Source organism: Oncorhynchus masou, chromosome 6, assembly GCF_036934945.1.
Source record: "Oncorhynchus masou masou isolate Uvic2021 chromosome 6, UVic_Omas_1.1, whole genome shotgun sequence".
Taxonomy (NCBI): domain Eukaryota; kingdom Metazoa; phylum Chordata; class Actinopteri; order Salmoniformes; family Salmonidae; genus Oncorhynchus; species Oncorhynchus masou.
Window position 1 is genome coordinate 8,517,168 of NC_088217.1, and position 27,842 is coordinate 8,545,009.

Here is a 27,842-nt window from a genome sequence, read left to right on the forward strand (position 1 = left end):
AATACTACTATCCTAGTCATAATCGACAGGTTTTCAAAGGCGGCCAGGTTCGTCCCTCTGACTAAGTTACCTTCTGCCAAGGAAACGGCTGAGTTGGTAATTAATCATGTGTTCCGAGTCTTCGGCATTCCTCAAGATGTGGTTTCTGACAGAGGTCCCCAGTTCGCCTCAAGGTTTTGGAAGGCCTTCTGCCAACTCATGGGGGCTTCTGCCAGTCTATCTTCAGGGTACCATCCGGAGTCCAACGGCCAAACAGAGAGGATGAATCAAGAGCTGGAAACCACCCTCCGATGTATGACTCGTGACAACCCGTCCACATGGTCATCCTTTATTGTTTGGGCCGAATACGCGCACAACACCTTGCGCTCCTCCTCCACTGGTATGTCCCCGCACGAGTGTCAGTTTGGCTATGCTCCTCCATTGTTCCCGGACCAGGAGGCAGAAGTCAGTGTGCCTTCAGCCTTGAGATTCGTCAGACGCTGTCGGCTTATGTGGAGGAAGACCCGTCTTAATCTGATGCGTTCCTCACAGAGGTATCAACAACAAGCCAACAGACGTCGCCGTCCCGGGCCTACCCTGCGCCCCGGCCAGAGAGTCTGGCTCTCCACAAGAGACTTACCTCTACGGGTGGAGTCTCGCAAGCTGTCCCAAAAATACATCGGTCCCTTCAAGGTTGCCAGGAGAGTTAACCCAGTTTCTTATCGCCTACACTTACCCAGATCCCTTAAGGTTAATCCCACATTTCATGTGTCTTTGTTAAAACCTGTTGTTTTTTCTCCCCTTGTCCCGGCAGACAGACCTCCCCCTCCGCCTCGTGTCATTGGAGGCCAGCCGGCTTATACCGTCCACCGGATACTGGATTCCCGCCGGGTGCAGCGGTCCTGGCAGTATCTGGTGGACTGGGAAGGCTACGGTCCTGAGGAGCGCTCCTGGGTTCCTGCCAAAGACATCCTGGACCCTGACCTCATTCGTCAGTTCAGGGTCCTCCACCCTGAGAGAGCTGGTAGGAACGTCAGGAGCCGTTCCTAGGGGGGGGATTCTGTCAGGATTTGGCCAGGGTTGTTCCAGTTGTTTGTCAGTAGATGTCCCCATTGTGCTTTTTGTCCCTGTGTTTTTCCCTTGACCCCCATTATTGTTTGCACCTGTGTCTCGTTTCCCCTGATTGTATTTAAACCCTTTGTTTCCCTCAGTTCTGGGCTCTGTGTTTGTATGTTAGCACCCTGCCCTAGTGTTCTGTGTGCTCTTGTCGATTCCGGGTAACGTTCTTGTGGTATTCTGTTTTTTGTTTTAGTTTAGTTTTGGTGAGTTTCTTTTTAGATCTTTTTGTGTTTTTCCTTCCACCTTTTGGATTTGCCATTTTTTATTTTTAGGATTTTTTCTTCATTAAATACACCGTCTTAAGTACTGCTGTGTCTGCCTCATCTTCTGGGTTCTGCTGTCTATTCGTGGCTCAGTTGGTTAAGTGACTGTTTCTCACTCCGGAGACCCAGGTTCGAAACCGGGTCCTGACAGACAGTCCTGCTGCCTGGTTGCCATCGTTGGAGAGGAGGGGAGTAGAGCACCACCCGGGAAGTATAGACAACAGGGATATCTTTCTCCATTTATCAGAGACAGTCCTGCTGCCTGGTTGCCATCGTTGGAGAGGAGGGGAGTAGAGCACCACCCGGGAAGTATAGACAACAGGGATATCTTTCTCCATTTATCAGAGACAGTCCTGCTGCCTGGTTGCCATCGTTGGAGAGGAGGGGAGTAGAGCACCACCCGGGAAGTATAGACAACAGGGATATCTTTCTCCATTTATCAGAGACAGTCCTGCTGCCTGGTTGCCATCGTTGGAGAGGAGGGGAGTAGAGCACCAACGGGGAAGTATAGACAACAGGGATATCTTTCTCCATTTATCAGAGACAGTCCTGCTGCCTGGTTGCCATCGTTGGAGAGGAGGGGAGTAGAGCACCACCCGGGAAGTATAGACAACAGGGATATCTTTCTCCATTTATCAGAGACAGTCCTGCTGCCTGGTTGCCATCGTTGGAGAGGAGGGGAGTAGAGCACCACCCGGGAAGTATAGACAACAGGGATATCTTTCTCCATTTATCAGAGACAGTCCTGCTGCCTGGTTGCCATCGTTGGAGAGGAGGGGAGTAGAGCACCACCCGGGAAGTATAGACAACAGGGATATCTTTCTCCATTTATCAGAGACAGTCCTGCTGCCTGGTTGCCATCGTTGGAGAGGAGGGGAGTAGAGCACCACCAGGAAGTATAGACAACAGGGATATCTTTCTCCATTTATCAGAGACAGTCCTGCTGCCTGGTTGCCATCGTTGGAGAGGAGGGGAGTAGAGCACCACCAGGAAGTATAGACAACAGGGATATCTTTCTCCATTTATCAGAGACAGTCCTGCTGCCTGGTTGCCATCGTTGGAGAGGAGGGGAGTAGAGCACCACCCGGGAAGTATAGACAACAGGGATATCTTTCTCCATTTATCAGAGACAGTCCTGCTGCCTGGTTGCCATCGTTGGAGAGGAGGGGAGTAGAGCACCAACGGGGAAGTATAGACAACAGGGATATCTTTCTCCATTTATCAGAGACAGTCCTGCTGCCTGGTTGCCATCGTTGGAGAGGAAGGGAGTAGAGCACCACCCGGGAAGTATAGACAACAGGGATATCTTTCTCCATTTATCAGAGGCTGATTTCACTGTAACAGATCCACTTGTCTGGACATTCAAGCAAACTGAACATGTTTCTTTCTCTCTATCTTTCCGAGTAGTTGAAAAGGAGATTCAGAAACAGTTTGTATCTAGTATTGTCGTGGGGCTGAAAATAACAAGAACCTCACAACAGTTAAATTGATTTCTATTCCTTGCAAATCTAAAGAAGCAATGCAACAATTAAATATGCTGAAGTACATTTTTTAAATTGATTTAACTATGCAAGTCAGTTAAGAAAAATTCTTATTTACAATGGCAGCCTACGCGGGAACAGTGGGTTAACTGCCTTGTTCAGGAGCAGAACGACAGGTTTTTACCTTGACAGCTCGGGGATATGATCCAGCAACCTTTCGATTGGCCCAATGCTTTAACCACTCGGCTACCTGCCGCCCCCTTCCTTAGAAGCCTACATGTTCTAAGAACCAGCTAGAGATTTCTATAGAGCATACAGTTTGAAGTCGGGAGTTTACATACACCTTAGCCAAATACATTTAAACTCAGTTTTTCACAATTCCTGACATTTAATCCCAGTAACAATTCCCTGTTTTAGGTCAGTTAGGATCACCACTTTATTTTAAGAATGTGAAATGTCAGAATAATAGTAGAGAGAATGATTTATTTCATCACATTCCCAGTGGGTCAGAAGTATACAGATGTTTACACTCAATTCGTATTTGGTAGCATTGCCTTTAAATTGTTTAATTTGGGTGAAACGTTTCGGGTAACCTTCACAACTTTCCCACAATAAGTTGGGTGAATTTTGTCCCATTCCTCCTGACAGAGCTGATGTAACTGAGTCAGTTTGTAGGCCTCCTTGCTCGCACATGCTTTTTCAGTTCTGCCCCCCCCCCCCAAAATCTATAGGACTGAGGTCAGGGCTTTGTGATGGCCACTCCAATACCTTGACTTTGTTGTCCTTAAGACATCTTGCCACAACTTTGGAAGTATACTTGGGGTCATTGTCCATTTGGAAGACCCATTTGTGACCAAGCTTTAACTTCCTGACTGATGTCTTGAGATGTTGCTTCAATATATCCACATCATTTTCTTTCCCCATGATGCCATTTATTTTGTGAAGTGCACCAGTCCCTCCTGCAGCAAAGCATGCCCACAACATGATGCTGCCACCCCCGTGCTTCACGGTTGTGATGGTGTTCTTCGGCTTGCAATCCTCCCCCTTTTTCTTCCAAACATAACAATGGTCATTATGGCCAAACAGTTATATTTTTGCTTCATCAGACCAGAGGACATTTCTCCAAAATGTATGATCTTTGTCCCCATGTGCAGTTGCAAACCATAGTCTGGCCTTTTTATGGCGGTTTAGGAGCAGTGGCTTCTTCCTTGCTGAGCGGTCTTTGTTGATATAGGACTCGTTTATATAGAACCTGTTTCCTCCAGTATCTGCACAAGGTCCTTTGCTGTTGTTCTGGGATTGATTTGAGAAGGATCGCGTCTCCTTCCTGAGCGGTATGACGGCTGCGTGGTCCCATGGTGTTTGTACTCTCATACTATTGTTTGTACAGATGACTGTGGTACCTTCAGGCGTTTGGAAATTGCTCCCAAGGATGAGCCAGACTTGTGGTCTACAAAGGTCTTGGCTGATTTATTTTGATTTCCCCATGATGTCAAGCAAAGAGGCAGTGCGTCTGAAGGTAGGCACTTGAAATATATCCACTCCCAATTGACTCAAATGATGGCAATTAGCCTATCAGAAGCTTCTAAAGCCATGACATCATTTTCTGGAATTCTCCAAGCTGTTTAGTGTATGTAAACTTCTGACCCATGGAATTGTGATACAGTGAATTATAAGTGAAATAATCTGTCTGTAAACAATAGTTGGAAAAATGACTTGTGTCACAAAGTAGATGTCCTAACCGACTTGCCAGAACTATAGTTTGTTATTAACAATACATTTGTGGAGTGGTTGAAAAATAAGTTTTAATGACTCCAACATAAGTGTATGTAAACTTCCGACTTCAACTGTACATGTTCCTCAGAATCATTGAAGTCAAATCCAATTTTATTGGTCACATACACATGATTAACAGATGTTATTGCGGGTGTAGCGAAATGCTTGTGCTTCTAGCTCCAACAGTGAAGTGATATCCAACAAGTAATATCTAACAAATTACACAACTTATACCCAATACACACACATCTAAGTAGGAAGGAATTTAGACTATATACATCTGGATGAGCGATGTCAGAGCGGAACGGTCTAAGATACAGTAGAAAAGCATAGAAAACAGTATATACATATCAGATGAATAATGCAAGATATGTAAAAAAAATATTAAAGTGACTAGTGTTCCATTCCTTAAAGTGGCCAGTGATTTCTAGTCTAAGCCTACAAGGCAAATTTCTTTAGCCTCCTGAGGTTGAAGAGGCTCTGTTGCGTCTTCTTCACCACACTGTCTGTGTGGGTGGTCCATTTCAGTTTGTCAATGATGTGTACGCCAAGGAACGTGAATCGTTCCACTTTTTCCACTGTGGTCCCGTCGATGTAGATAGGTGGGTGCTCCCTCTGCTGTTTCCTGTCCACGATCATCTCCTTTTTTTTGTTGACGTTGAGTGAGAAGTTTTTTTCCAGGCACCACACTACCAGAGCCCTCACCTCCTCCCTGTAGGCTGCCTCGTTATCGTTGGTAATCAAGCCTACTACTGTTGTGTCGCCTGCAAACTTGATGATTGAGTTGGAGGCATGCTTGGCTATGCAGTCATGGGTGAACAGGGAGTACAGGAGGGGGCTGAGCACGCACCCTTGTGGGTCCATAGTGTTGAGGATCAGCAGAATGGAGGTGATGTTCCTAGAGACTTCTATAGAGCCTACATGTTCTTAGAAACATCTAGACGTCTATAGAGCCTACTTGCTCTAGAATAATCTAGACTTCTATAGAGCCTACATGTTCTTAGAATCATCTAGACTTCTATAGTCTACATGTCCTTAGAATCATCTAGACTTCTATAGAGCCTACATGTTCTAGAATCATCTAGACGTCTATAGAGCCTACATGTTCTTAGAGTGATCTAGAGACTTCTATAGAGTCTACATGTTCTTGGAATCATCTAGACTTCTATAGAGTCTACATGTCCTTAGAATCATCTAGACTTCTATAGAGCCTACATGTTCTATAATCATCTAGACTTCTACAGAGCCCACATGTTCTTAGAATCATCTAGACTTCTATAGCGTCGACATGCTCTTAGAATCATCTAGACTTCTATAGAGTCGACATGCTCTTAGAATCATCTAGACTTCTATAGAGTCTACATGCTCTTAGAATCATCTAGACTTCTATAGAGTCTACATGTTCTTAGAATCAGCTAGACTTCTATAGTCTACATGTCCTTAGAATCATCTAGACTTCTAGAGTCTACATGTTCTTAGAATCAACTAGACTTCTATAGTCTACATGTTCTTAGAATCAGCTAGACTTCTATAGAGTCTACATGCTCTTAGAATCATCTAGACTTCTATAGAGTCTACATGCTCTTAGAATCATCTAGACTTCTATAGAGTCTACATGTTCTTAAAATCAGCTAGACTTCTATAGTCTACATGTCCTTAGAATCATCTAGACTTCTAGAGTCTACATGTTCTTGGAATCATCTAGACTTCTATAGAGCCTACATGTTCTATAATCATCTAGACTTCTACAGAGCCAACATGTTCTTAGAATCATCTAGACTTCTATAGCGTCGACATGCTCTTAGAATCATCTAGACTTCTATAGAGTCTACATGCTCTTAGAATCATCTAGACTTCTATAGAGTCTACATGTTCTTAGAATCATCTAGACTTCTATAGAGTCTACATGTTCTTAGAATCATTTAGACTTCTATAGTCTACATATCCTTAGAATCATCTAGACTTCTGTAGAGCCTACATGTTCTATAATCATCTAGACTTCTATAGAGCCTACTGTTCCATAATCATCTAGACTTCTATAGAGCCTACATGTTCTTAGAATAATCTAGAATTCTATAGAGCCTACATGTTCTTAGAATAATCTAGAATTCTATAGAGCCTACATGTTCTTAGAATGATCTAGAATTCTATAGAGCCTACATGTTCTTAGAATCAGATCAAATTGTATGACTAATTTATGTAGAAATCCAGGTAATTCCAAAGGGTTCACCTACTTTTTCTTGCCACTGTACAACCATACCCTGTTCAAAGGCACTTCAATCTTTTGTCTTGCCGATTCACCATATGAATGGCACACATACAGAATCCATATCTGAACTGTCTCATGGATTAAAAATCCTTCTTTAACCTGTCTCCTCCCCTTCATCTACACTGAGGGATCATAGCTTTCACCTGGTCAGTCATGGAAAGAGCAGGTGTTCTTAATGTTTTGTATATTCAGTGTAGATATGACATGTTTAAATCAAATACTTGTGTTTATCACAGGCACGCAAGCAAGAATGTGTACACACACACACTCTACCATGGATCTGTGATTTGACAACCTAAAAATAATTAGACTACCATTAGACCAACCATAACCTAGATCTGACATCTGCTTGATGTTGGCTTTACTCTACAGCATTAGACTACCATTAGACCAACCACAACCTAGATCTGACATCTGCTTGACGTTGGCTTTACTCTACAGCATTAGACTACCATTAGCCCAACCACAACCTAGATCTGACATCTGCTTGACGTTGGCTTTACTCTACAGCATTAGACTACCATTAGACCAACCATAACCTAGATCTGACATCTGCTTGACGTTGGCTTTACTCTACAGCATTAGACTACCATTAGACCAACCACAACCTAGATCTGACATCTGCTTGATGTTGGCTTTACTCTACAGCATTAGACTACCATTAGACCAACCACAACCTAGATCTGACATCTGCTTGACGTTGGCTTTACTCTACAGCATTAGACTACCATTAGACCAACCACAACCTAGATCTGACATCTGCTTGACGTTGGCTTTACTCTACAGCATTAGACTACCATTAGACCAACCATAACCTAGATCTGACATCTGCTTGACGTTGGCTTTACTCTACAGTATTAGACTACCATTAGCCCAACCACAACCTAGATCTGACATCTGCTTGACGTTGGCTTTACTCTACAGCATTAGACTACCATTAGACCAACCATAACCTAGATCTGACATCTGCTTGACGTTGGCTTTACTCTACAGCATTAGACTACCATTAGACCAACCACAACCTAGATCTGACATCTGCTTGACGTTGGCTTTACTCTACAGCATTAGACTACCATTAGACCAACCATAACCTAGATCTGACATCTGCTTGACGTTGGCTTTACTCTACAGCATTAGACTACCATTAGACCAACCATAACCTAGATCTGACATCTGCTTGATGTGAAAAATAATCACTTTCTAGCATAAATATTGTGGAGGAAATGTAGGGCTGTACCCCGCCCTGTGTGTGTCTCTTCTCTTCTAAAAGTGCTTGGTGTTAGCATTCTTTTAGCCCGGCTGTCAGGGTGGATTTTCCCATATGCACAAAGGGCTCAAGGTTTGGTGTTTGGTACTAGGGCCTTTAACATGCGTTTGACAGGGCAGAAAGGATCCTGTGGACATATGACTACACCCACAGCCTGGGAGACTCAGATAGCCATCATGGGACTAGGCAACACAATGCTGGAATAAGTGCTGGGTTCATGCATTTCAAACAGTTGGCATGTTTCACAATCAACCCCTGACCGGTTTGGACCAGTTTCTGTGGGGTGGCCACCCTGGGACCAGTGTCACCAATTTGTAAGTCGCTCTGGATAAGAGCGTCTGCTAAATGACTTAAATGTAAATGTAAATGTCTGTGGGGTGGCCACTCTGGGACCAGTGTCTGTGGGGTGGCCACCCTGGGACCAGTGTCTGTGGGGTGGCCACCCTGGGACCAGTGTCTGTGGGGTGGCCACCCTGGGACCAGTGTCTGTGGGGTGGCCACCCTGGGTCTAGTGTCTGTGGGGTGGCCACCCTGGGACCAGTGTCTGTGGGGTGGCCACCCTGGGACCAGTGTCTGTGGGGTGGCCACCCTGGGACCAGTGTCTGTGGGGTGGCCACCCTGGGACCAGTGTCTGTGGGGTGGCCACCCTGGGACAAGTGTCTGTGGGGTGGCCACCCTGGGACCAGTGTCTGTGGGGTGGCCACCCTGGGTCTAGTGTCTGTGGGGTGGCCATCCTGGGACCAGTGTCTGTGGGGTGGCCACCCTGGGACCAGTGTCTGTGGGGTGGCCACCCTGGGACCAGTGTCTGTGGGGTGGCCACCCTGGGACCAGTGTCTGTGGGGTGGCCACCCTGGGACCAGTGTCTGTGGGGTGGCCACCCTGGGACCAGTGTCTGTGGGGTGGCCACCCTGGGAACTTGTCTGTGGGGTGGCCACACTGTGACCAGTTTCTGTGGGGTGGCCACCCTGGGACCAGTGTCTGTGGGGTGGCCACCCTGGGACCAGTGTCTGTGGGGTGGCCACCCTGGGACCAGTGTCTGTGGGGTGGCCACTCTGGGACCAGTTTCTGTGGGGTGGCCACCCTGGGACCAGTGTCTGTGGGGTGGCCACCCTGGGACCAGTGTCTGTGGGGTGGCCACCCTGGGACCAGTGTCTGTGGGGTGGCCACCCTGGGACCAGTGTCTGTGGGGTGGCCACCCTGGGACCAGTGTCTGTGGGGTGGCCACCCTGGGACCAGTGTCTGTGGGGTGGCCACTCTGGGACCAGTGTCTGTGGGGTGGCCACCCTGGGACCAGTTTCTGTGGGGTGGCCACCCTGGGAACTCGTCTGTGGCCCTCGTGGAAAGACATGGACAGATAAATAGTTACCTAGTTAGGGCCTACAAGCTATGTCCTTACTACAGGAATTTTTCTCACGTGTTTATAAAAATGACATAGAATTACATTTTAGAATTGAACAGGCCCCTCCCCCACCACACACACACACACCTTAGTGTTGCTGGTGTGGTCCGTCTTCAACGGGACCTTCATCTGAAACACCCGGCCCACCACAGCAGACGAGTCGGGGATTCCTGCCTCCCCCCCTGCTGCTCCTACTTCAGCCTGATAGACTGTAGCTGCCACCGGCTCCAAGGCCTCCACCTCCTGGAAGTCTGACAGTATGGAGGAGTGCATGGAGGCCTCCAGCTTCCCGGGTCCATCCTGCCGCATGTCCCCCATTACCTCCACCTGTCCCTGGACCATGGCTACCAGGAGAGCCAGAAGTAGTACCACACTGGTCCTCCTCCCCAGACCAGGCATTCCCGCTCCAGCCTCCTCCGCCGGTCGACATTCTCCTCTCTTTTTATTGCACATTCTTTGTCTTTTGTTAACTCTCTCTCTCTCTCACAAAGGAGGAAGCCCACTGGAGAGGACAAGCATGCACCCCCAACCCTACACCAATGGACAAAGCTGATCCTCCCCGAGCCGACCTCCGCTTTTCTTTTCAAAAAGGGCTCTCTCTCTCTCTCTCTCTCTCTGAGAGTCCCCTCTCCTTTTGTTTAGTGTTTTTCTCCTATTCTTTCCTCCTGTTTCCCCTGTTCTTTTGTCAGAGCCACTTCAGTGGTTTGTAGATCCCATTGTCAAGTCAGCCTTTGAGACCTGTAGAAAGAGAAGAAACAGGGATTCACTAGGACATGGCTTTAAATACCAGCATTCTTAAAACTGCTAGACCGTTCAATATTTACAATCGTCAACTTAAAACCGTCGTAATTCTCTCTCTCAAGTTAGGATCTCTCTTTAGGTACAAACTCTCTTTAGTCTACACAAATCTCAATGTCAATAACATTCCAGGCAACGATGTGCAAGATTCTGTATCATCAGTTCACAGGTGTATAACAACATAATCATATTAACATTCAAACGGAAAGAAACGACTTTCAACTCAAGGAAGAGGGGAGAAGGGGAGAAGAGGGGAGAAGGGGAGGAGAAGAGGGGAGGAGGGGAGGAGAAGAGGGGAGAAGGGGAGGAGGACACAAAAAAGCATTTAACTCTCTCTCTCCGCCATCTCGGTCTCACTCTCCCCCGCTCTCTCTCCATATCGCTCTCCCCCTATCTATCTATCTATCTATCTATCTATCTATCTATCTATCTATCTATCTATCTATCTATCTATCTATCTATCTATCTATCTATCTATCTATCTATCTATCTATCTATCTATCTATCTATCTATCTATCTATCTATCTATCTATCTATCTATTCAATTCAATTTCAATTCAAGGGGCTTTATTGGCATGGGAAACGTGTTAACATTGCCAAAGCAAGTAAGGTATATAATATATAAAGTGAAATAAGTAATAAAAATTAACAGTAGACATCACACATACAGAAGTTTCAAAACAATAAAGACATTACAAATGTCGTATTATATATATATATATATACAGTGTTTTTACAATGTGCAAATGGTAAAGGACACAAGATAAAATAAATAAGCATAGATATCGGTTGTATTTACAATGGTGCGTATTCTTCACTGGTTGCCCTTTTCTCGTGGCAACAGGTCACAAATCTTGCTGCTCTGATGGCACACTGTGGAATTTCACCCAGTAGATATGGGAGTTTTTCAAAATTGGATTTGTTTTCAAATTCTTTGTGGATCTGTGTAATCTGAGGGAAATATGTCTCTCTAATATGGTCATACATTGGGCAGGAGGTTAGGAAGTGCAGCTCAGTTTCCACCTCATTTTGTGGGCAGTGAGCACATAGCCTGTCTTCTCTTGAGAGCCATGTCTGCCTACGGTGGCCTTTCTCAATAGCAATCTATCTATCTATCTATCTATCTATCTATCTATCTATCTATCTATCTATCTATCTATCTATCTATCTATCTATCTATCTATCTATCTATCTATCTATCTATCTATCTATCTATTCAATTCAATTTCAATTCAAGGGGCTTTATTGGCATGGGAAACGTGTTAACATTGCCAAAGCAAGTAAGGTATATAATATATAAAGTGAAATAAGTAATAAAAATTAACAGTAGACATCACACATACAGAAGTTTCAAAACAATAAAGACATTACAAATGTCGTATTATATATATATATATATACACAGTGTTTTTACAATGTGCAAATGGTAAAGGACACAAGATAAAATAAATAAGCATAGATATCGGTTGTATTTACAATGGTGCGTATTCTTCACTGGTTGCCCTTTTCTCGTGGCAACAGGTCACAAATCTTGCTGCTCTGATGGCACACTGTGGAATTTCACCCAGTAGATATGGGAGTTTTTCAAAATTGGATTTGTTTTCAAATTCTTTGTGGATCTGTGTAATCTGAGGGAAATATGTCTCTCTAATATGGTCATACATTGGGCAGGAGGTTAGGAAGTGCAGCTCAGTTTCCACCTCATTTTGTGGGCAGTGAGCACATAGCCTGTCTTCTCTTGAGAGCCATGTCTGCCTACGGTGGCCTTTCTCAATAGCAATCTATCTATCTATCTATCTATCTATCTATCTATCTATCTATCTATCTATCTATCTATCTATCTATCTATCTATCTATCTATCTATCTATCTATCTATCTATTCAATTCAATTTCAATTCAAGGGGCTTTATTGGCATGGGAAACGTGTTAACATTGCCAAAGCAAGTAAGGTATATAATATATAAAGTGAAATAAGTAATAAAAATTAACAGTAGACATCACACATACAGAAGTTTCAAAACAATAAAGACATTACAAATGTCGTATTATATATATATATATACAGTGTTTTTACAATGTGCAAATGGTAAAGGACACAAGATAAAATAAATAAGCATAGATATCGGTTGTATTTACAATGGTGCGTATTCTTCACTGGTTGCCCTTTTCTCGTGGCAACAGGTCACAAATCTTGCTGCTCTGATGGCACACTGTGGAATTTCACCCAGTAGATATGGGAGTTTTTCAAAATTGGATTTGTTTTCAAATTCTTTGTGGATCTGTGTAATCTGAGGGAAATATGTCTCTCTAATATGGTCATACATTGGGCAGGAGGTTAGGAAGTGCAGCTCAGTTTCCACCTCATTTTGTGGGCAGTGAGCACATAGCCTGTCTTCTCTTGAGAGCCATGTCTGCCTACGGTGGCCTTTCTCAATAGCAATCTATCTATCTATCTATCTATCTATCTATCTATCTATCTATCTATCTATCTATCTATCTATCTATCTATCTATCTATCTATCTATATATCTATATATCTATCTATCACTCTTTTCCTCTCCCCCTTTCTCTCTTTGAATTCCCCAAACCATCACTGCCAGAACAGGCCTATCATCCACTCTGCAGGGAGCAGCCACTCCAAAGGCAGCAAGTCCCGGGTCCCTGCCTCCCTCCGACCGACTAGCGAGACGGGGTCGGGCCACAATACTAGCTCAGCTGAACTGGGGCCTTTCCTGGGAGTGCTGAGATGAATGCACTCATCCTCCATTGTCTGGGGCCTGGCTGGTAAGCTGAACTCACGGCTGTTATTCATACAGGTCTTTTCAGGGCAGAAGAGAGACCGAGAGAAAGAGCTACACTGACGAGGAGAGGCTGTGTAAAAGAAGGCTCGAGGGTGTGTGCGTCTGTGTGTAGGGGGGGGGGCAGCTCCACATCTGTATATAACAGTTACTCATTTCCCTAGAGAGAGAGAGAGAGAGAGAGAGAGAGAGAGAGAGAGAGAGAGAGAGACCTGGAGAAAAGTCCCATAAGCAAGCTGGTCCTGGGGCTCTGTTCACAAACACACCCCACAGAGCACCAGGACAGCAACACAATTAGACCCAACCAAATCATGTGAAAACAAAAACATAATTACTTGACACATTGAAAAGAATTAGAGAGCAAACTAGAATGCTATTTGGCCCTAAACAGAGAGTACACAGTGGCAGAATACCTGACCACTGTGACTGACCCAAACTTAAGGAAAGCTTTGACTATGAACAGACTCAGTGAGCATAGCCTTGCTATTGAGAGAGGCCGCCGAAGGCAGACATGTCTCTCAAGAGAAGACAGGCTATGTGCTCACTGCCCACAAAATGAGGTGGAAACTGAGCTGCACTTCCTAACCTCCTGCCAAATGTTTGACCATATTAGAGACACAGATTTCCCACAGAGGATTTGAAAACAAATCAAACATTGATAAATTCCCATAGCTGTTAGGCAAAATAACGCAGCATCCCATATCTACTGAGTGAAATTCCACAGTGTGCCATCACAGCTGCAAGAGTTGTGACCTGTTGTCACAGGAAAAGGGAACCCAGTGAAGGACAAACACCATTGTAAATACAACCCATATGTATGATAATTGATTACAAGACCAAGAGTATGTCGACACGTGCTCGTATAAAATCTCATTCCAAAATCATGGAAATGTGGATTTGTTCCCCTCTTTGCTGCTATAAAAGCCTCCCCTCTTCTGGGAAGACTTTCCACTAGATGTTGGAACATTGCTGCAGGGACTTGGTTCCATTCAGCCTCAAGAGCATTAGTGAGGTCACGCACTAATGTTGGGCAGCTTAGGCCTGGGTCACAGTCGGCATTCCAATTAATCCCAAAGGTGTTAGATGGAGTTGAGGTCAGGGCTCTGTGCAGGCCAGTCAAGTTCTTCCACACCGATTTCAACAAACCATTTCTGTATGCATCTCGCTTTATGCATGGGGGCATTATCAGGTTGAAACAGGAAAGGGCCTTCCCAAAACTGTTGCCACAAAGTTGGAACCCTAGAATATCACTGTATGCTGTAGCACTAAGGTTTCCCTTCACTGAAACTAAGGGGCCTGAACCATGAAAAACAGCCCCAGACCATTATTCCTCATCCACCAAACTTTACAGTTGGCACTATGCATTGGGGCAGGTAGTGTTCTCCTGGCATCCACCAAACCCAGATTTGTTCGTCGGACTGCCAGATGGTGAAGCGTGATTGATCACTCAAGAGAACACGTTTCCACTGTTCCAGGGTCTTGGCATTGAGCATGATGATCTTAGGCTTGTGTGCAGCTGATCGGCCATGAAAACCCATTTCATGAAACTCTCGACGAACAGTTCTGGTGCTGACTTTGCTTCCAGAGGCCGTTTGGAACTCAGAAGTGAGTGTTGCAACCGAGGACGGACGATTTTCACGCACTTCAGCACTTGGCGGTCCCGTTCTGTGAGCTTGTGTGGCCTACCACTTCGTGGCTGAGCCGTTGTTGCTCCGAGACTTTTTCAATTCACAATAACAGCACTTACTGTTGACCGGGGAAACTCTAGCAGGGCAGACATTTGACAAAAAGGAAGGGAAAGGGGGGGTGGGAGAGGGGTAGAAAGGGAGGGAGAGGGGAGGGTGGGAAAAGGGGGGAGAGTGGGAGGGAGGAAGGGAGAGGGGTGGAGAAGGATGGAGAGGCGGAGAGGGGTGGGGAAGGAAAGGAGAAAAAAGGTAGAGAGGAGATAGAGGGAACAATAGGAGAGGAGAAAGGAGACAGGTTAGAGAGAGGGACAGATGCTCTAGGGGGTTGATCACTCCCCAGAGAGGAGAAAGGAGACAGGTTAGAGAGAGGGACAGATGGTCTAGGGGGTTGATCACACCCCAGAGAGGAGAAAGGAGACAGGTTAGAGAGCGGGACAGATGCTAGAGCATCTAGAGTCTAGGGGGTTGATCACTCCCCAGAGAGGAGAAAGGAGACAGGTTAGAGAGAGGGACAGATGCTCTAGGGGGTTGATCACTCCCCAGAGAGGAGAAAGGAGACAGGTTAGAGAGAGGGACAGATGCTCTAGGGGGTTGATCACTCCCCAGAGAGGAGAAAGGAGACAGGTTAGAGAGAGGGACAGATGCTCTAGGGGGTTGATCACTCCCCAGAGAGGAGAAAGGAGACAGGTTAGAGAGAGGGACAGATGCTCTAGGGGGTTGATCACTCCCCAGAGAGGAGAAAGGAGACAGGTTAGAGAGAGGGACAGATGCTCTAGGGGGTTGATTACTCCCCAGAGGAGAGGAGAAAGTGATTCAGGTTCAACATAACTGGAGTCCTTTCTAAACAACACTAGATTACCATGTTGTTTCATCAGCACAGTTTACCAGTTTACTGCATGTAGCCACGGTTTCTAAGCTAATCAACGGACTGTAAATATTACATTTCACATCAGGTCAAAAACAGTGCAGACCTCAAGAAAATACCAGCAACAAAAAAAAACAACAACGTTATTTTAGGCAGAAAGTGACAAATACTACTAATGAATAATAATAGCTATTATTAAAGAGAACAACCTGTAAAGAAGTAGCCTCTTCTGTTGCTGAAAAATACACGATAACTGCAGTGAAAACTCTATGCCTCGAAGATGGAACCATACAGTATTCCACATTCAGAATCCCCTGGCTGACCCTGATCACCTGTCTTTGTCGATTGACAAGCATGAAGGTCTGTGGTCGTGAAGGGTACAAACCCTTTCTCCTCATTCAGAACGTCCATCAAGTAATCAGCCTGATGGAACAGGGACTTCAAATTCGCATCCCAAATCACACTCTTCTCCCGATATAGTGCACTACTTTTGACAAGGGGCCTGATAGGGAAGTAAGGGCTCTGGTTAGAAGTAGTGCACTGTATAGTGAGCCATTTGGGATGCAGGCCAGAACGGTTCTCCCTCTCCGGTAGACTGGCCGATAGATAAAGAGTTCCTTTCAGCACTCGGATAAGTGAGGAGGGCTATTCAGAGGGTAAACGGTCTGTCATCACATCTCTTGATCAGCCGACCCATCACCGAGACACGGCTAAAAAAAGACCCAGTCAGGTCGTCAGAGAGGCATCGACGATCACCCTCCTCCCCCAAAATGTTCAAAATGTTTCAACGGCTGCATCTGAAATGGTAACCTTATTCCCTTTGGACGGCAGGTAGCCTCGTGGTTAGAGTGTTGGGCCAGTAACTGAAAGGTTGCTGGATCAAATCCCTGAGCTGACAAGGTTAAAAAAATAATCTGTCGTTCTGCCCCTGAACAGGGCAGTTTAACCTTTAACCCCAAGGTAAGCCGTCATTGTAAATAAGATTTGTATTCTCTACTGACTTGCCTAGTTAAATAAAGGTTACATTATGGTACACGTCCTGAGCCATATAAGGCCTGGTTAAGTAGTGTAATACACTATACAGGTTCAGCCCAAGGCCTGAACCTGAGCTGGAAGCGGTTAGTTATATTGTAGCGCTGGCCTGTGCAGGGCATTTTAGTGGGTCTGGACTGGAATGCATTGGTCATCATGTCTATGACTCGTGATTGAAAGAGCTGCCTGCTTCATTTAAGTTTGTTTATTTAAATTTGTTCATCAGGGCTAATCTGAACACAGCCTTGGTCCAGCCTATATAACAGTATCAACACAGCCTTGGTCCAGCCTATATAACAGTATCAACACAGCCTTGGTCCAGCCTATATAACAGTATCAACACAGCCTTGGTCCAGCCTATATAACAGTATCAACACAGCCTTGGTCCAGCCTATATAACAGTATGAACACAGCCTTGGTCCAGCCTATATAACAGTATCAACACAGCCTTGGTCCAGCCTATATAACACTATGAACACAGCCTTGGTCCAGCCTATATAACAGTATCAACACAGCCTTGGTCCAGCCTATATAACAGTATGAACACAGCCTTGGTCCAGCCTATATAACAGTATCAACACAGCCTTGGTCCAGCCTATATAACAGTATCAACACAGCCTTGGTCCAGCCTATATAACAGTATCAACACAGCCTTGGTCCAGCCTATATAACAGTATGAACACAGCCTTGGTCCAGCCTATATAACAGTATCAACACAGCCTTGGTCCAGCCTATATAACAGTATGAACACAGCCTTGGTCCAGCCTATATAACAGTATCAACACAGCCTTGGTCCAGCCTATATAACAGTATCAACACAGCCTTGGTCCAGCCTATATAACAGTATGAACACAGCCTTGGTCCAGCCTATATAACAGTATCAACACAGCCTTGGTCCAGCCTATATAACAGTATGAACACAGCCTTGGTCCAGCCTATATAACAGTATGAACACAGCCTTGGTCCAGCCTATATAACAGTATGAACACAGCCTTGGTCCAGCCTATATAACAGTATCAACACAGCCTTGGTCCAGCCTATATAACAGTATCAACACAGCCTTGGTCCAGCCTATATAACAGTATCAACACAGCCTTGGTCCAGCCTATATAACAGTATCAACACAGCCTTGGTCCAGCCTATATACAGTGCCTTGCGAAAGTATTCGGCCCCCTTGAACTTTGCGACCTTTTGCCACATTTCAGGCTTCAAACATAAAGATATAAAACTGTATTTTTTTGTGAAGAATCAACAACAAGTGGGACACAATCATGAAGTGGGACACAATGCTCTAAAGTCCTTTTCTCAGGCTACTCCAGACTCCACGTCTCCTCTATCCTAGATTAACACCCATCTACATTGCTTGAATGAATTTGTGTGTAAAAACCAATACAACCAGGAGAGCCAAGCCGTCCTCAGTTGGTGGTGCAGACTGAAGACGGAATGTAGACTAGTGAACAACAGAACCCTTAAAGGGACAGTTTCATCCTAAAAACCAAAGTTCAATAGTGACAAATGTTTTAGTGACGATAAGACCACGTCCCGCGCCACCTGTGGTGCAGATCCACCCAGATGCATTCTGGATCCTCTACCCTGAATCCATAGACAAATATCAGCCGACTTCCCACTAACCGAACTGCTACTGTGAATGGTATAACGTCTTGGGGGGGGGGTACGGTCTGAGGTAATATATTAGAAACATGACGTCAACAGACTCCATCTCTATCACTAAACCTAACATCAACGGACTCCATCTATATCACTAAACCTAACATCAACGGACTCCATCTATATCACTAAACCTAACATCAACAGACTCCATCTATATCACCTAAACCTAACATCAACGGACTCCATCTATATCACCTAAAACTAACATCAACGGACTCCATCTATATCACTAAACCTAACATCAACGGACTCCATCTCTATCACTAAACCTAACACCAACAGACTCCATCTCTATCACTAAACCTAACATCAACGGACTCCATCTCTATCACTAAACCTAGCATCAACAGACTCCATCTATATCACCTAAAACTAACATCAACGGACTCCATCTATATCACTAAACCTAACACCAACGGACTCCATCTCTATCACTAAACCTAACATCAACAGACTCCATCTCTATCACTAAACCTAACATCAACGGACTCCATCTATATCACTAAACCTAACATCAACGGACTCCATCTCTATCACTAAACCTAACACCAACAGACTCCATCTATATCACTAAACCTAGCATCAACAGACTCCATTTCTATCACTAAACCTAACATCAACGGACTCCATCTCTATCACTAAACCTAACACCAACAGACTCTATCTATATCACTAAACCTAACATCAACGGACTCCATCTCTATCACTAAACCTAACACCAACAGACTCCATCTATATCACTAAACCTAGCATCAACAGACTCCATTTCTATCACTAAACCTAACATCAACGGACACCATCTCTATCACTAAACCTAACACCAACAGACTCCATCTCTATCACTAAACCTAACATCAACGGACTCCATCTATATCACTAAACCTAGCACCAACAGACTCCATCTATATCACCTAAACCTAGCATCAACAGACTCCATCTCTATCACTAAACCTAACATCAACAGACTCCATCTCTATCACTAAACCTAACACCAACAGACTCCATCTATATCACTAAACCTAACATCAACGGACTCCATCTCTATCACTAAACCTAGCACCAACAGACTCCATCTATATCACCTAAACCTAGCATCAACAGACTCCATCTCTATCACTAAACCTAACATCAACGGACTCCATCTATATCACCTAAACCTAACATCAACGGACTCCATCTCTATCACTAAACCTAACATCAACGGACTCCATCTCTATCACTAAACCTAACATCAACGGACTCCATCTCTATCACTAAACCTAACATCAACAGACTCCATCTCTATCACTAAACCTAACATCAACAGACTCCATCTCTATCACTAAACCTAACATCAACGGACTCCATCTCTATCACTAAACCTAGCACCAACAGACTCCATCTATATCACCTAAACCTAGCATCAACAGACTCCATCTCTATCACTAAACCTAACACCAACAGACTCCATCTATATCACATAAACCTAACATCAACAGACTCCATCTCTATCACTAAACCTAACATCAACAGACTCCATCTCTATCACTAAACCTAACATCAACGGACTCCATCTCTATCACTAAACCTAACATCAACAGACTCCATCTCTATCACTAAACCTAACACCAACAGACTCCATCTCTATCACTAAACCTAACATCAACGGACTCCATCTCTATCACTAAACCTAGCATCAACAGACTCCATCTATATCACCTAAACCTAGCATCAACAGACTCCATCTATATCACTAAACCTAGCATCAACAGACTCCATCTCTATCACTAAACCTAACATCAACAGACTCCATTTCTATCACTAAACCTAGCATCAACAGACTCCATCTATATCACTAAACCTAGCACCAACAGACTCCATCTATATCACTAAACCTAGCATCAACAGACTCCATCTCTATCACTAAACCTAACATCAACAGACTCCATCTATATCACTAAACCTAACATCAACAGACTCCATTTCTATCACTAAACCTAGCATCAACAGACTCCATCTATATCACTAAACCTAGCACCAACAGACTCCATCTATATCACTAAACCTAGCATCAACAGACTCCATCTCTATCACTAAACCTAACATCAACAGACTCCATCTATATCACTAAACCTAACATCAACAGACTCCATTTCTATCACTAAACCTAACATCAACAGACTCCATCTATATCACTAAACCTAGCACCAACAGACTCCATCTATATCACTAAACCTAGCATCAACAGACTCCATCTCTATCACTAAACCTAACATCAACAGACTCCATCTATATCACTAAACCTAACATCAACAGACTCCATTTCTATCACTAAACCTAACATCAACAGACTCCATCTCTATCACTAAACCTAACACCAACAGACTCCATTTCTATCACTAAACCAAGCATCAACAGACTCCATCTCTATCACTAAACATAACATCAACAGACTCCATCTATATCATTAAACCTAACATCAACAGACTCCATCTATAACAGACTACATTTCTATCACTAAACCTAACATCAACAGACTCCATCTATATCACTAAACCTAGCATCAACAGACTCCATCTCTATCACTAAACATAACATCAACAGACTCCATCTATATCATTAAACCTAACATCAACAGACTCCATCTATAACAGACTCAATCTCTATCACTTAACCTAACATGACATCTCTATGCTGTTTCTATGGATATCAGGCTGGTAGTCTGGACCCTTAGTGGTCCCAGAGGAGGAGGAGATGACACCACAGGCCTATTTTGGCAAGCCACCCCGTGACCCATCCGCCATGGGATGTCATAACCTACCCAGGGTTGTCTGTTTATGTAGCTACCATGCTACCATGCTAAGCAGGTTTACTGACCGTCTGACTGGAGAATATCTGACTGGGTTGTCTGTTTATGTAGCTACCATGCTAATCAAAGCAGGTTAACTGACCGTCTGACTGGAGAATATCTGACTGGGTTGTCTGTTTATGTAGCTACCATGCTAATCTAAGCAGGTTAACTGACAGTCTGACTGGAGAATATCTGACTGGGTTGTCTGTTTATGTAGCTACCATGCTAATCTAAGCAGGTTAACTGACCGTTTGACTGGAGAATATCTGACTGGGTTGTCTGTTTATGTAGCTACCATGCTAATCTAAGCAGGTTTACTGACAGTCTGACTGGAGAATATCTGACTGCAGCTATCATATCATTGGTGGAATTCCTCTACTAGCCAATGGGAAAGGTCCCTCCTGTCCTGTAAGGGCTCGGTCGACACACTTGCCCTTCAACGTCCCCCACTAAATCCAGACACAGCTGATACCTCTGCTATTAACACTAGAACCAGACACAGCTGATACCTCTGCTATTAACACTAGACCCAGACACTGCTGAGACGCTGAGGTCTGTCCAACGCTGGTCCGACCAATCTGATTCCACACTCCAAGACTGCTTCCATCACGTGGACTGGGATATGTTTTGCGTCAGACAACAACATTGACGAATACGCTGATTCGGTGTGCGAGTTCATTAGAACGTGCGTTGAAGATGTTGTTCCCATAGCAACGATTAAAACATTCCCAAACCAGAAACCGTGGATTGATGGCAGCATTCGCGTGAAACTGAAAGCGCGAACCACTGATTTTAATCAGGGCAAGGTGACCGGAAACATGACCGAATACAAACAGTGTCGCTATTCCCTCTGCAAGGCAATCAAACAAGCTAAGCGTCAGTATAGAGACAAAGTAGAATCTCAATTCAACAGCTCAGACACATGAGGTATGTGGCAGGGTCTACAGTCAATCACAGATTACAAAAAGAAAACCAGCCCCGTCACGGACCAGGATGTCTTGCTCCCAGGCAGACTAAATAACTTTTTTGCCCGCTTTGAGGACAATACAGTGCCACTGACACGGCCCGCAACCAAAACATGCGGACTCTCCTTCACTGCAGCCGAGGTGAGTAAAACATTTAAACGTGTTAACCCTCGCAAGGCTGCAGGCCCAGACAAGCTGGCTGGTGTGTTTACGGACATATTCAATCAATCCCTATCCCAGTCTGCTGTTCCCACATGCTTCAAGAGGGCCACCATTGTTCCTGTTCCCAAGAAAGCTAAGGTAACTGAGCTAAACGACTACCGCCCCGCCCCGTAGCACTCACTTCCGTCATCATGAAGTGCTTTGAGAGACTAGTCAAGGACCATATCACCTCCACCCTACCTGACACCCTAGTCCCACTCCAATTTGCTTACCGCCCTAATAGGTCCACAGACGATGCAATCTCAACCACACCGCACACTGCCCTAACCCATCTGGACAAGAGGAATACCTATGTGAGAATGCTGTTCATCGACTACAGCTCGGCATTTAACACCATAGTACCCTCCAAGCTCGTCATCAAGCTCGAGACCCTGGGTCTTGACCCCGCCCTGTGCAGCTGGGTACTGGACTTCCTGACGGGCCGCCCCCAGGTGGTGAGGGTAGGTAACAACATCTCCACCCCGCTGATCCTCAACACTGGGGCTCCACAAGGGTGCGTTCTGAGCCCTCTCCTGTACTCCCTGTTCACCCACGACAGCGTGGCCACGCACGCCTCCAACTCAATCATCAAGTTTGCGGACGACACAACAGTGGTAGGCTTGATTACCAACAACGACGAGACGGCCTACAGGGAGGAGGTGAGGGCCCTCGGAGTGTGGTGTCAGGAAAATAACCTCACACTCAACGTCAACAAAACTAAGGAGATGATTGTGGACCTCAGGAAACAGCAGAGGGAACACCCCCTATCCACATCGATGGAACAGTAGTGGAGGGGGTAGTAAGTTTTAAGTTCCTCGGCATACACATCACAGACAAACTGAATTGGTCCACTCACACAGACAGCATCATGAAGAAGGCGCAGCAGCGCCTCTTCAACCTCAGGTGGCTGAAGAAATTTGGCTTGTCACCAAAAGCACTCACAAACTTCTACAGATGCACAATCGAGAGCATCCTGGCGGGCTGTATCACCGCCTGGTACGGCAACTGCTCCGCCCACAACCGTAAGGCTCTCCAGTGGGTAGTGAGATATGCACAACGCATCACCGGGGGCAAACTACCTGCCCTCCAGGACACCTACACCACCCGATGTTACAGGAAGGCCATAAAGATCATCAAGGACATCAACCACCCGAGCCACTTCCTGTTCACCCTGCTATCATCCAGAAGGCGAGGTCAGTACAGGTGCATCAAAGCTGGGACCGAGAGACTGAAAAACAGCTTCTATCTCAAGGCCATCAGACTGTTAAACAGCCACCAGTAACATTGAGTGGATGCTGCCAACACACTGACTCAACTCCAGCCACTTTAATAATGGGAATTGATGGGAAATGATGTAAAATATATCACTAGACACTTTAAACAATGCCACCTAATATAATGTTTACATACCCTACATTATTAATCTCATATGTATACGTATATACTATACTCTATATCATCTACTGCATCTTTATGTAATACATGTATCACTAGCCACTTTAACTATGCCACTTTGTTTACATACTCATCTCATATGTATATACTGTACTCGATACCATCTACTGTATCTAGCCTATGCTGCTCTGTACCATCACTCATTTATATATCTTTATGTACATATTCTTTATCCCCTTACACTGTGTATAAGACAGTAGTTTTGGAATTGTTAGTTAGATTACTTGTTGGTTATTACTGCATTGTCGGAACTAGAAGCACATGCATTTCGCTACAATCGCATTAACATCTGCTAACCATGTGTATGTGACAAATAAAATTTGATTTGATTTGATTTACATCTGCTATTAACACTAGACCCAGACACAGCTGATACCTCTACAATTAATGGTGTCAGGCAGGCAGGCAGGCTAGGGAGAGAAGCAAGGAGCCAGAGGATAGGGAATTGGAGGAAGGGAGGCAGACTAGGGAGAGAAGAGAGGAGCCAGAGGGTAGGGACTGGGAGGAAGGGAGGCAGACTAGGGAGAGAAGAGAGGAGCCAGAGGGTAGGGACTGGGAGGAAGGGAGGCAGACTAGGGAGAGAAGAGAGGAGCCAGAGGGTAGGGACTGGGAGGAAGGGAGGCTGACTAGGGAGAGAAGAGAGGAGCCAGAGGATAGGGACTGGGAGGAAGGGAGGCAGACTAGGGAGAGAAGAGAGGAGCCAGAGGATAGGGACTGGGAGGAAGGGAGGCAGACTAGGGAGAGAAGCGAGGAGCCAGAGGGTAGGGACTGGGAGGAAGGGAGGCAGACTAGGGAGAGAAGAGAGGAGCCAGAGGATAGGGACTGGGAGGAAGGGAGGCTGACTAGGGAGAGAAGAGAGGAGCCAGAGGATAGGGACTGGGAGGAAGGGAGGCTGACTAAGGAGAGAAGAGAGGAGCCAGAGGATAGGGACTGGGAGGAAGGGAGGCTGACTAGGGAGAGAAGAGAGGAGCCAGAGGATAGGGACTGGGAGGAAGGGAGGCTGACTAAGGAGAGAAGAGAGGAGCCAGAGGATAGGGACTGGGAGGAAGGGAGGCAGACTAGGGAGAGAAGAGAGGAGCCAGAGGATAGGGACTGGGAGGAAGGGAGGCTGACTAGGGAGAGAAGAGAGGAGCCAGAGGATAGGGACTGGGAGGAAGGGAGGCTGACTAGGGAGAGAAGAGAGGAGCCAGAGGATAGGGACTGGGAGGAAGGGAGGCTGACTAGGGAGAGAAGAGAGGAGCCAGAGGGTAGGGACTGGGAGGAAGGGAGGCAGACTAGGGAGAGAAGCAAGGAGCCAGAGGATAGGGACTGGGAGGAAGGGAGGCTGACTAGGGAGAGAAGAGAGGAGCCAGAGGATAGGGACTGGGAGGAAGGGAGGCTGACTAGGGAGAGAAGAGAGGAGCCAGAGGATAGGGACTGGGAGGAAGGGAGGCTGACTAGGGAGAGAAGAGAGGAGCCAGAGGATAGGGACTGGGAGGAAGGGAGGCTGACTAGGGAGAGAAGAGAGGAGCCAGAGGGTAGGGACTGGGAGGAAGGGAGGCTGACTAGGGAGAGAAGAGAGGAGCCAGAGGATAGGGACTGGGAGGAAGGGAGGCTGACTAGGGAGAGAAGAGAGGAGCCAGAGGATAGGGACTGGGAGGAAGGGAGGCTGACTAGGGAGAGAAGAGAGGAGCCAGAGGATAGGGACTGGGAGGAAGGGAGGCTGACTAGGGAGAGAAGAGAGGAGCCAGAGGATAGGGACTGGGAGGAAGGGAGGCTGACTATGGAGAGAAGAGAGGAGCCAGAGGATAGGGACTGGGAGGAAGGGAGGCAGACTAGGGAGAGAAGAGAGGAGCCAGAGGATAGGGACTGGGAGGAAGGGAGGCTGACTAGGGAGAGAAGAGAGGAGCCAGAGGATAGGGACTGGGAGGAAGGGAGGCTGACTAGGGAGAGAAGAGAGGAGCCAGAGGATAGGGACTGGGAGGAAGGGAGGCTGACTAGGGAGAGAAGAGAGGAGCCAGAGGGTAGGGACTGGGAGGAAGGGAGGCAGACTAGGGAGAGAAGCAAGGAGCCAGAGGATAGGGACTGGGAGGAAGGGAGGCTGACTAGGGAGAGAAGAGAGGAGCCAGAGGATAGGGACTGGGAGGAAGGGAGGCTGACTAGGGAGAGAAGAGAGGAGCCAGAGGATAGGGACTGGGAGGAAGGGAGGCTGACTAGGGAGAGAAGAGAGGAGCCAGAGGATAGGGACTGGGAGGAAGGGAGGCAGACTAGGGAGAGAAGAGAGGAGCCAGAGGATAGGGACTGGGAGGAAGGGAGGCTGACTAGGGAGAGAAGCAAGGAGCCAGAGGATAGGGACTGGGAGGAAGGGAGGCAGACTAGGGAGAGAAGAGAGGAGCCAGAGGGTAGGGAATTGGAGGAAGGGAGGCTGACTAGGGAGAGAAGAGAGGAGCCAGAGGATAGGGAATTGGAGGAAGGGAGGCTGACTAGGGAGAAAAGAGAGGAGCCAGAGGATAGGGAATTGGAGGAAGGGAGGCAGACTAGGGAGAGAAGAGAGGAGCCAGAGGGTAGGGACTGGGAGGAAGGGAGGCTGACTAGGGAGAGAAGAGAGGAGCCAGAGGATAGGGACTGGGAGGAAGGGAGGCAGACTAGGGAGAGAAGAGAGGAGCCAGAGGATAGGGACTGGGAGGAAGGGAGGCAGACTAGGGAGAGAAGAGAGGAGCCAGAGGATAGGGACTGGGAGGAAGGGAGGCTGACTAGGGAGAGAAGAGAGGAGCCAGAGGGTAGGGACTGGGAGGAAGGGAGGCAGACTAGGGAGAGAAGAGAGGAGCCAGAGGGTAGGGACTGGGAGGAAGGGAGGCTGACTAGGGAGAGAAGAGAGGAGCCAGAGGATAGGGACTGGGAGGAAGGGAGGCAGACTAGGGAGAGAAGAGAGGAGCCAGAGGATAGGGACTGGGAGGAAGGGAGGCTGACTAGGGAGAGAAGAGAGGAGCCAGAGGATAGGGACTGGGAGGAAGGGAGGCAGACTAGGGAGAGAAGAGAGGAGCCAGAGGATAGGGACTGGGAGGAAGGGAGGCTGACTAGGGAGAGAAGAGAGGAGCCAGAGGATAGGGACTGGGAGGAAGGGAGGCAGACTAGGGAGAGAAGAGAGGAGCCAGAGGGTAGGGACTGGGAGGAAGGGAGGCAAACTAGGGAGAGAAGAGAGGAGCCAGAGGATAGGGACTGGGAGGAAGGGAGGCTGACTAGGGAGAGAAGAGAGGAGCCAGAGGATAGGGACTGGGAGGAAGGGAGGCAGACTAGGGAGAGAAGAGAGGAGCCAGAGGATAGGGACTGGGAGGAAGGGAGGCAGACTAGGGAGAGAAGAGAGGAGCCAGAGGATAGGGACTGGGAGGAAGACTAGGGAGAGAAGAGAGGAGCCAGAGGATAGGGACTGGGAGGAAGGGAGGCTGACTAGGGAGAAAAGAGAGGAGCCAGAGGATAGGGACTGGGAGGAAGGGAGGCAGACTAGGGAGAGAAGAGAGGAGCCAGAGGATAGGGACTGGGAGGAAGGGAGGCAGACTAGGGAGAGAAGAGAGGAGCCAGAGGATAGGGACTGGGAGGAAGGGAGGCAGACTAGGGAGAGAAGAGAGGAGCCAGAGGATAGGGACTGGGAGGAAGGGAGGCAGACTAGGGAGAGAAGAGAGGAGCCAGAGGATAGGGACTGGGAGGAAGGGAGGCAGACTAGGGAGAGAAGAGAGGAGCCAGAGGATAGGGACTGGGAGGAAGGGAGGCTGACTAGGGAGAGAAGAGAGGAGCCAGAGGATAGGGACTGGGAGGAAGGGAGGCAGACTAGGGAGAGAAGAGAGGAGCCAGAGGATAGGGACTGGGAGGAAGGGAGGCAGACTAGGGAGAGAAGAGAGGAGCCAGAGGATAGGGACTGGGAGGAAGGGAGGCTGACTAAAACAGGACCACAGAGAGAGAATGTGGAAGACTGGGGAGGAAGGGAGGTTGACTAAAACAGGACCACAGAGA

General features: G+C 46.6%; 1 pseudogene; it reads right to left on the reverse strand.

Moving 5' to 3' along the window:
• LOC135541326 (dystroglycan 1-like) overlaps positions 1-27,842 on the reverse strand; it is a 90,238-nt pseudogene that overhangs the window by 21,229 nt on the left and 41,167 nt on the right.